The sequence below is a fragment of the Lichenostomus cassidix genome, chromosome 2 (assembly GCF_008360975.1).
Source record: "Lichenostomus cassidix isolate B80296 chromosome 2, HeHo_3.0, whole genome shotgun sequence".
Classification (NCBI taxonomy): Eukaryota; Metazoa; Chordata; class Aves; order Passeriformes; family Meliphagidae; genus Lichenostomus; species Lichenostomus cassidix.
The window spans coordinates 46,811,266-46,818,248 of NC_139482.1; the positions used below are offsets into that span (position 1 = coordinate 46,811,266).

Genomic DNA, 6,983 nt, shown 5'->3' on the forward strand with positions numbered 1-6,983 from the left:
TTGCAGGCAGGAGAGGCTTGTGCCAGAGCCATGACCAGAGGACATCTCTCCTTGCTCCCCAGCCAAGACTGATTTTCTCCGGGTCTTGTGGCTATCCTTGTCTCACCCAGAAGCCTTTAAAATCTGGAGGAAGTGTCTCTTATCCCATCCTCCAGGACAGAAATAAAATCTCTGTCAGGTATGTAGGGATACTCAGGTCAGGGCTTCTTCTGAGACAAAGGGTGGGAGAACTAACAAAACATCTTTATCCATAAGATGGAAATATCATCAACTAACACAGGAGTGTGTTCACTCTTTATAGGTGCCTCATGTTGCTGAGCACTCTTACTACTTTCTAGAGGTCAGGCAGCTTTAGGACCAGCGAGGTGTCCTGCTGTTTCACCCCAAAAAGAGCACAACAGCATCTCTCAGAGCATACAGTCAAGACTCCAGTTTGCTTTCAGTTTATAACTAGCAGAGCCCTGATGATGATGATGATTTCTGGGCTTAAAATGAGGGATCCACCTGAAGCTAGCAGGCTCTGCTGGGCAGCAACCCCCCCAGCTTGCAGTACGACTTGCTGGCTGGCAAGAGATGTTTGCCAGGTTGGTAGCCCCTGTGCACCCCAGCCCCTCTGCAGAGCCCAAATTGGGGATTATGCTCTGTGGCTGAAAAGTGAAAGACTGCCTGCTCTGACCATTGCCTAGCTGCTCAACTCATTTGCATAACAAGGGGATGTTTGGCTTCCCAAAAATATCTTCGGTGCATCTCTAAGGTTTCATTTCCTTGTGGTGGCTGCTTTCTCAGACGCCTACACTTCCACATCTCCTGCTGCAACAGTGAGCATGCCAGCAGCCCAGGCTGGGTGAGGCCTGGAGCCAGACCTCTGGCTTTTGCTGGAGTAAGCCAGAATTTCTTCTTTGGCCTGCATCAGGTAGCACTGCTCCCCTGTCCTGCTCAGGGATCCAAAACCTGTGGTGCATGGCAGGGGAGAAACAAACCCATGGCCTGTAAAACCCACCTGGCTAGCCAACACTATTTGCTCACAGTTCTCCTTCCTTTTGGGTTCAGGAAGCAGTGGAATGGCAGCATCTTTGCAAGCACCACTTTGTACCATCTGTCAAAACAGGACAGAAGCTGCATAGGCCCCTTTGCTCCCTGGACATGCCTGTAAGATGCCTGTGATGGGCTAAGAAGAGTTTGGGAGATGTTGCTGGATCCTCTGGGATGGCCCTGATGGTGCTGGGGTTTGCACAGATCTCCCCATGCCACCAATGGCAGGATCAGAGCCTCTACCATGACTTGGGGCTGTGGAAAGAGTCCAAACCACTGGCTGGGTGGGAGCTCAGGCTGTGCTGAGTGTTGCTGGGGCAAGAAGGAAACGACGTGAACACTCACCTCATTGAAACCCCAGAAAAAGTCCCGGAATCTTTTCTAGCAAGACTGAAACCCCAGCATGCAGAGCACAGCCCCAGCCTGGCACATTGCCCAGCGGTGTATCAGCGAGCCCTGAACCAGCAGGAGAGCCCCACTCCTCCAGAGCATCCCTCCATGCAGTGAGGGCCCTGCAGGTGAGTCCAGCCAGCTTTGCTGCTGTTTCCATACCATGTGTGTGTGCCTGCAACACCTGACTCCAGACCTCCAGCCTCCCACATGCCACAAACAGGAGCCCTTGGCTTTGCCAAAGAAAGGATGCTCTGCTCTCGCATGTGGTAAGCTGGGGTTTCTGTTCCAGCCTTGAGGGGGCTGGTGACTCATGATTCTGCTTTGAAAACTATGACTGGATTAGCAGCAACAGGCTAGTTGTTGTTCTCTCCTGTGCCTTGTGCCTATTTACCAATTTATTGCCTGATCTGAGGCTTTGTCTTTATTCCCACCAAGCCCTTTGTTCCTGTCTTTCTGCCTTGTCTTTTCCTTGGCAAATCTCATTTACTACTTTCACTCTCATTTGTTGACTCACATTACGCCCTCAATCATTCCAGACAAAACCGAATTTGGGGGCTTCTAAAAACCTTTCTAGGAAAAGAGAGAGGGAGCCAGAGTGCACCTGCCCACCTCCAGCCCTGTGCAGGGACATGCACACACCAAGCAGTCCTTGCAGGGCGTGTAGGGTGGTGTGTGGGATGATGCACTCTCAGCAAGGCTGGTTTGATCATGTGGGGTTTACTAGCAACCACCACCAGGCTTGCTGTGCTGAGGAAAAATTGCTGGTTTTGCTCCCACCTGCCCCCCCATGTCACCTCCTCTGTGGCAGTGAAATGCACTGTTGTTCCATCCTTCAAATTTTGCTGTGTGTAAGGATACAGCAAACCCAACATATGATGTGATTTGGGAAGAGGAATTAGGCATTTCTCAAGGGAGTATTGCAAGCCCTCTTCATGAGCAAAGCTGCTGGTGTCCAGTCAGCACCATGATGTGTGGCTTACTGCTTCTGCAGAGTAGAAAAGGGCAGAGCATCCTGAGGATGAGGGAAAGCTTCCATTATTTTAAGAGAATAATAAAATTAAAAAAAAAACAAAAAAAAATTTAAATGTAATGATTCATCTGGGGGGGTCTGGTTCCCGCAGAGACAGCAGGAAGAACCAGCCCATGCTGTCCCCTCTCTCCAGGACCAAAGACTCCAGGTGTTGGGCCTTGTTCCCCATCAATGGCTGAAGCATGGAGTATGGAGCTGGTTGTTCAGGCCACCATCAGCACTCCAGGGCTTGCCAGGGAAGTGCTTCCTACCTCCTGCATACCCACGCTTGAGGTACCCTACAGTGAGCAGAGAATTGGTGCTCTTGCAGTAACCTGGGGGTTGTTGTCCTTGGTCTGGAGCAGAGCCAGTGTTCAGCTGCAGTTAATGAATGAGCTGTTCAGGACATAAATGTGCCATTTGGTGACTGGCCAGAGTATTATTTACCATTTATGTAGGGAAAGCTCAGCCCTGCAGAAGGTGGTGCATGACTGGCATAACCAAAAGTACAGGGACAGCCAGACCCAAAAAGCAGAGCTGCTGGCTTTGCCTGCAGGAGGTTTCTTTCTGAGCACAGCTGGCAGAGCTTGGACAGCTCATGCTTCCCAACAGGCTGGATCAGAAGCAGTGAGATACTGGATTTGCAAACATGATACAGGGAAGCAAAGGCCCTTCTAAGCTGACTTAAAGCTATGAGAGAAGCCAGATGCCCATGGCAAGGTTTAGCAAGCTTGCGTTTCAGGAGTCATTATTTAAAAAAATGTGTGCTGTCTGAGAAATAAGTTGGGAGCTCACCAGAGCCACCTGTATTGTCACTGCTACTACAGTGATCCTCCCGGGTTACTAGCTATGTGTAACTCTGCAGCAGCAAAGCTCAGAGATGCTGCAGCAGAGAGGAGCGTTTCACAGATGGCAAAGCTGAAGCAGGCAGGAATGCTGGTGCTCAGGGGCCACCAAACTCACCTCTCCCATGTCTCTCTGTTAGATGGGCTCTTCTGCTGGCTGCTGCACTAGAGCCAGAGCAGCTGTTCCCTGTCATGGGAGCAAGAGAGTGGGGCAGGGTATTGATGCTTCTTAATTAACAGGATTGTCTGAGTTTCTTTGCTGGCACTGAAATGTATTCCTCACATAGCTGTGCTCTCTGCATTGCAAAATGGACACTGCTGCTATTTTTATATGTGTTTTCCCAACTGTTTTTCATTTTTCTGTGCATCTGTTCCTTGCATGATCTTGCTGGGTAGCCAGGAGTGAAGATGAAGTAAGAAAAGAGAAAACACTGCAGTTTCTCATTTGGGCAGCCATCTGGAGGCTTTCTCAAAACATTAAGAGCCCCCTGAAACTTTGATCTTTTTGCAGTATTTGTGCTGGGCACCCCCCAAAATGGCATCATCTTAAATCACAGCTCTCTTTGAAACATGAAGGCCAAGCTGTGGTGGTTGGCAGAGATGGCAGGCCCAGTAACAAGTACCAAACTCCCTCCAGAGCCCCTCTGCTTCTCCCACTTTCTTCTTGCTCTTCTCCACCAGCTGCTGCATGGCAGGGTGGAGGTGGGCAGAATTGGATGTGATCCATTTAATATTGCCTTCTTGCTCAGAGTGGCTCTCTGGTGTGACAATTTGCTCCTGGCACAAGGAAGAGTTGTGCAATGCAGGACCTTTCTGTCCATGCACCATGTCCCTGTCTCACACCCCTGCACTGTGTCCCAGCATGGCTGGAATTGGGCTTTTGCTGGGCACGAGGTGCCACTTTGCAAAGCCCTTGAGCTGCTGCTTGTGGGGAAAAGCAACTCCAGGTGTGAGGCTGTGCCTCTTTCTGGACAGAATGGCAAAACACAGAGAGGCCTTCTCCTCCCCTCTGTGTTATTTTTTCCTTGAGAGGGATTTAGATAACAGTATATATGATATTCCTTCAGTGTGATGGCATTTTGTGGCTAGCAGATCTTGAGCCCTTCAATGTGTGAATGAATAGAGCTGTTGCTCATTCTGTGCAAGCATTTACCAGACAAATTCTTTTGTCTCAGGCTGCCTTCAGGTACAGGGCATACTGAGGTGACCTCAGTAGCTGATGGAGAAATTCTTCTCCTGAGCATGATTCCTGCTCAAAATCACATTCTGGTCTATTTTCTCTTCAGAAATATGATAATTAAAATCAATCTCTAACAAGAATTCTTAAATCATTGCCTTGGTCTCCTTGGCTAAATTCAGCCTCCATACATTCAGGAGATGCCCTTTAGTAATTCCATGCCAGTGATATGCTGGTGGGAAGCAAAGGCTGTGGCACAGAGTGGAGCCACTTGGCTCCTTTGGTATGGGGTGGCAGAGATGCTGCTGTGCAGATAAAACTGTATGGCAAAAAAGACTGACGAGCCTGGAGATGGAAATAGCTTGTATGGCAGTAAATTCTGAAAATTGTTCATAGAGTTCAGGGAAGCTTTGTTTTAGGCAACAGTGATGACAGCTGGAGAGAAAGCACTGGACTCTTCTCTGCAATTCTGTCACCCTCTGACATCTGGTGGGGAAGCTATTTCTTCATCCTGTGTTGTTATCCAGGTTTGGCCTTCCAGCTTACTTCAGAGTGAGTAGGAAACCTAGACAAAATGCTGAGAGGTGCCTTAGCATAACCCCCATCTTAGGTGAGTTCAGGGATGGACTTTCCCCCCTGCTCTGCCTGTTGGGGTTTTGCTTGCACTCTCTGTGGGCAGAACACCAGCATGCTCAGGTTGCTTTCTTCCCTTGTCTCTTCAGAGCTGTGCACTAAGTCTGGCTTGTTCCCTTAAGACAAAAGGACAAAGGAATAAAAAGCCAGGAAGAAGGAACCTCAGCCACAGACCATATACAGTGTCTGTCAAACTCACCTTTTCCCTTGCTGGTATTTCTAATACCGGGTTTGGGCTGGTTCACAAGCCAAAGCTTCCATCTAGGCTTTGGTCCCAGAGGAATCCAGCAGTTTAATTTCTCTGCCTTGGAGGAAGGGAATAAATCCCATCCTCTGAGTGTCATGCTGTGCAGAGTTCCCCATATTTGGGGTGTTAAGGCAGGAGAGTAGCATATTTCTAAGCTCAAGGAAAGAGTTTGGAATGCACAAATCACTTGCTGGTCCCACCAGAGTCAGATGCATAACTCCAGCTGAACTTCCTGGAGATAGAGTTAGGCCAATGCCCAGCAGTTTTGAAAAGTCCCACTCCTTTAAAACTGTCTTAATTGTGGGCATCTCTGTTCATCACAGAAAATCCTTCAAGCCTTCCCAGTCTGAGAGCAGTGAGTAACCTGTGATCTCCACAGTCCTGGGAAAGCTTGAGGCTGGTGCGATATGTGTTCCTCTCCATGAAGGGTGGCAAGAACTCAACCCTGGGATGCTGCAAGGCTGGTGGGGCTGAATGGGTTCTGCACAAAGCTGCTGCTGAGGCTCTCTGTGTCCAAAAGAGCATGGAAGGCTCTCTGTTCGGCTGAAATCTTCCCAATAAATATCAGGCTGTCATGGGTTGCTGTGTGCAGTTGTTGAACCTGCCTGCCTTTATGTGGGCTGGGGATGGTCTGAAGGTGTCCTTGAGCATGGCACTTCTGTTGGTAGGAAAGCAACCCAACTGTGCAATGTTTAAAGCAGGAAGGAGAAAAAGGGAAACCCTGCTGCTTTGCAAGGAAGGCAGAGTTTTGCTGGGCTTTATTTAATTGGAAATGATTAATATTCCCGTGTTGTTGTAGCTCCTCTGGGGCTCTCCCTCCCTGTCAGGATTTTCATTTAGCATGTTTTTAATGCACTCTTTGCATATCTGCTATCACATCTGAAAGTCACCTCTGCAATATGTAACAAAGCAGGTGGAGGAGGAGGATGGAGAGGAACGAGCACAGATGCCTTTTCAGCATGCACTGAGTGCTTTCTCTGGAGAAGGTCTGCTGGCAGGTAGTGCTGGGAAGCTGGTGAAAGGCTGTGCCATAAGCCAGCAGGCAGGGAGCTAGGAGAATGGCAGGCATTTCGGCATGTACCAGTTGACATCTGGTGCAGGGAGTGAGTGGGAGGGGAGGAGGGGAAAAGGCAGCCTGATTTCTCAAAGTGAGCTACTAGATTCTTCACCTTCGCCGCCTTGCCAGCTCCCGGAGTTCAAAGTCGTGAGGCAGCCCATCCTTACCCTGAAACTATGAGTTGTAGGTACACCATAAAAACATCCTAATCTCCTCACCAAGAAAACAATACTAAATGCCTGGCTTTTTTTAGGGTGGGGGTAAGGGCATGTTTTCAAGCGCAGCTCTGCAAGCAGGAGGGCCAGAAACACAGGGGCCATGACTGAGAGGAAATATCCTCCCAGTGGTCATGGGGGCTGAGCTGGTACTGCTGGGATGCTGCCTGTCAGCTGTGGAGGCAGCAGAGATTTCAGGCAGTATGTGTTGTATCAGTGTCCACATCCCTCACACTTTGTATGGATGTTTTGGGTTTGGATGGCCCCAGCCTAAAAGTCTGACATGGTAAAAGTCCTGTCATATAGAGATATACTCCAAACAAGCATTGAGTGGGAGAAATGTGACCTCACTTCTGTGTTAGTAACACCAACCCA

General features: G+C 49.1%; 1 long non-coding RNA gene across 1 annotated transcript; it reads left to right on the forward strand.

Annotated features, from left to right (window-relative positions):
* Positions 1 to 468: 468 nt before the first annotated feature.
* LOC146441312 (uncharacterized) lies at positions 469 to 6,090 on the forward strand. Its single transcript, XR_014849851.1, has 3 exons — positions 469 to 1,691; positions 4,876 to 4,983; positions 5,660 to 6,090. It is a non-coding gene; the product is annotated as an uncharacterized LOC146441312 (long non-coding RNA).
* Positions 6,091 to 6,983: the final 893 nt, after the last annotated feature.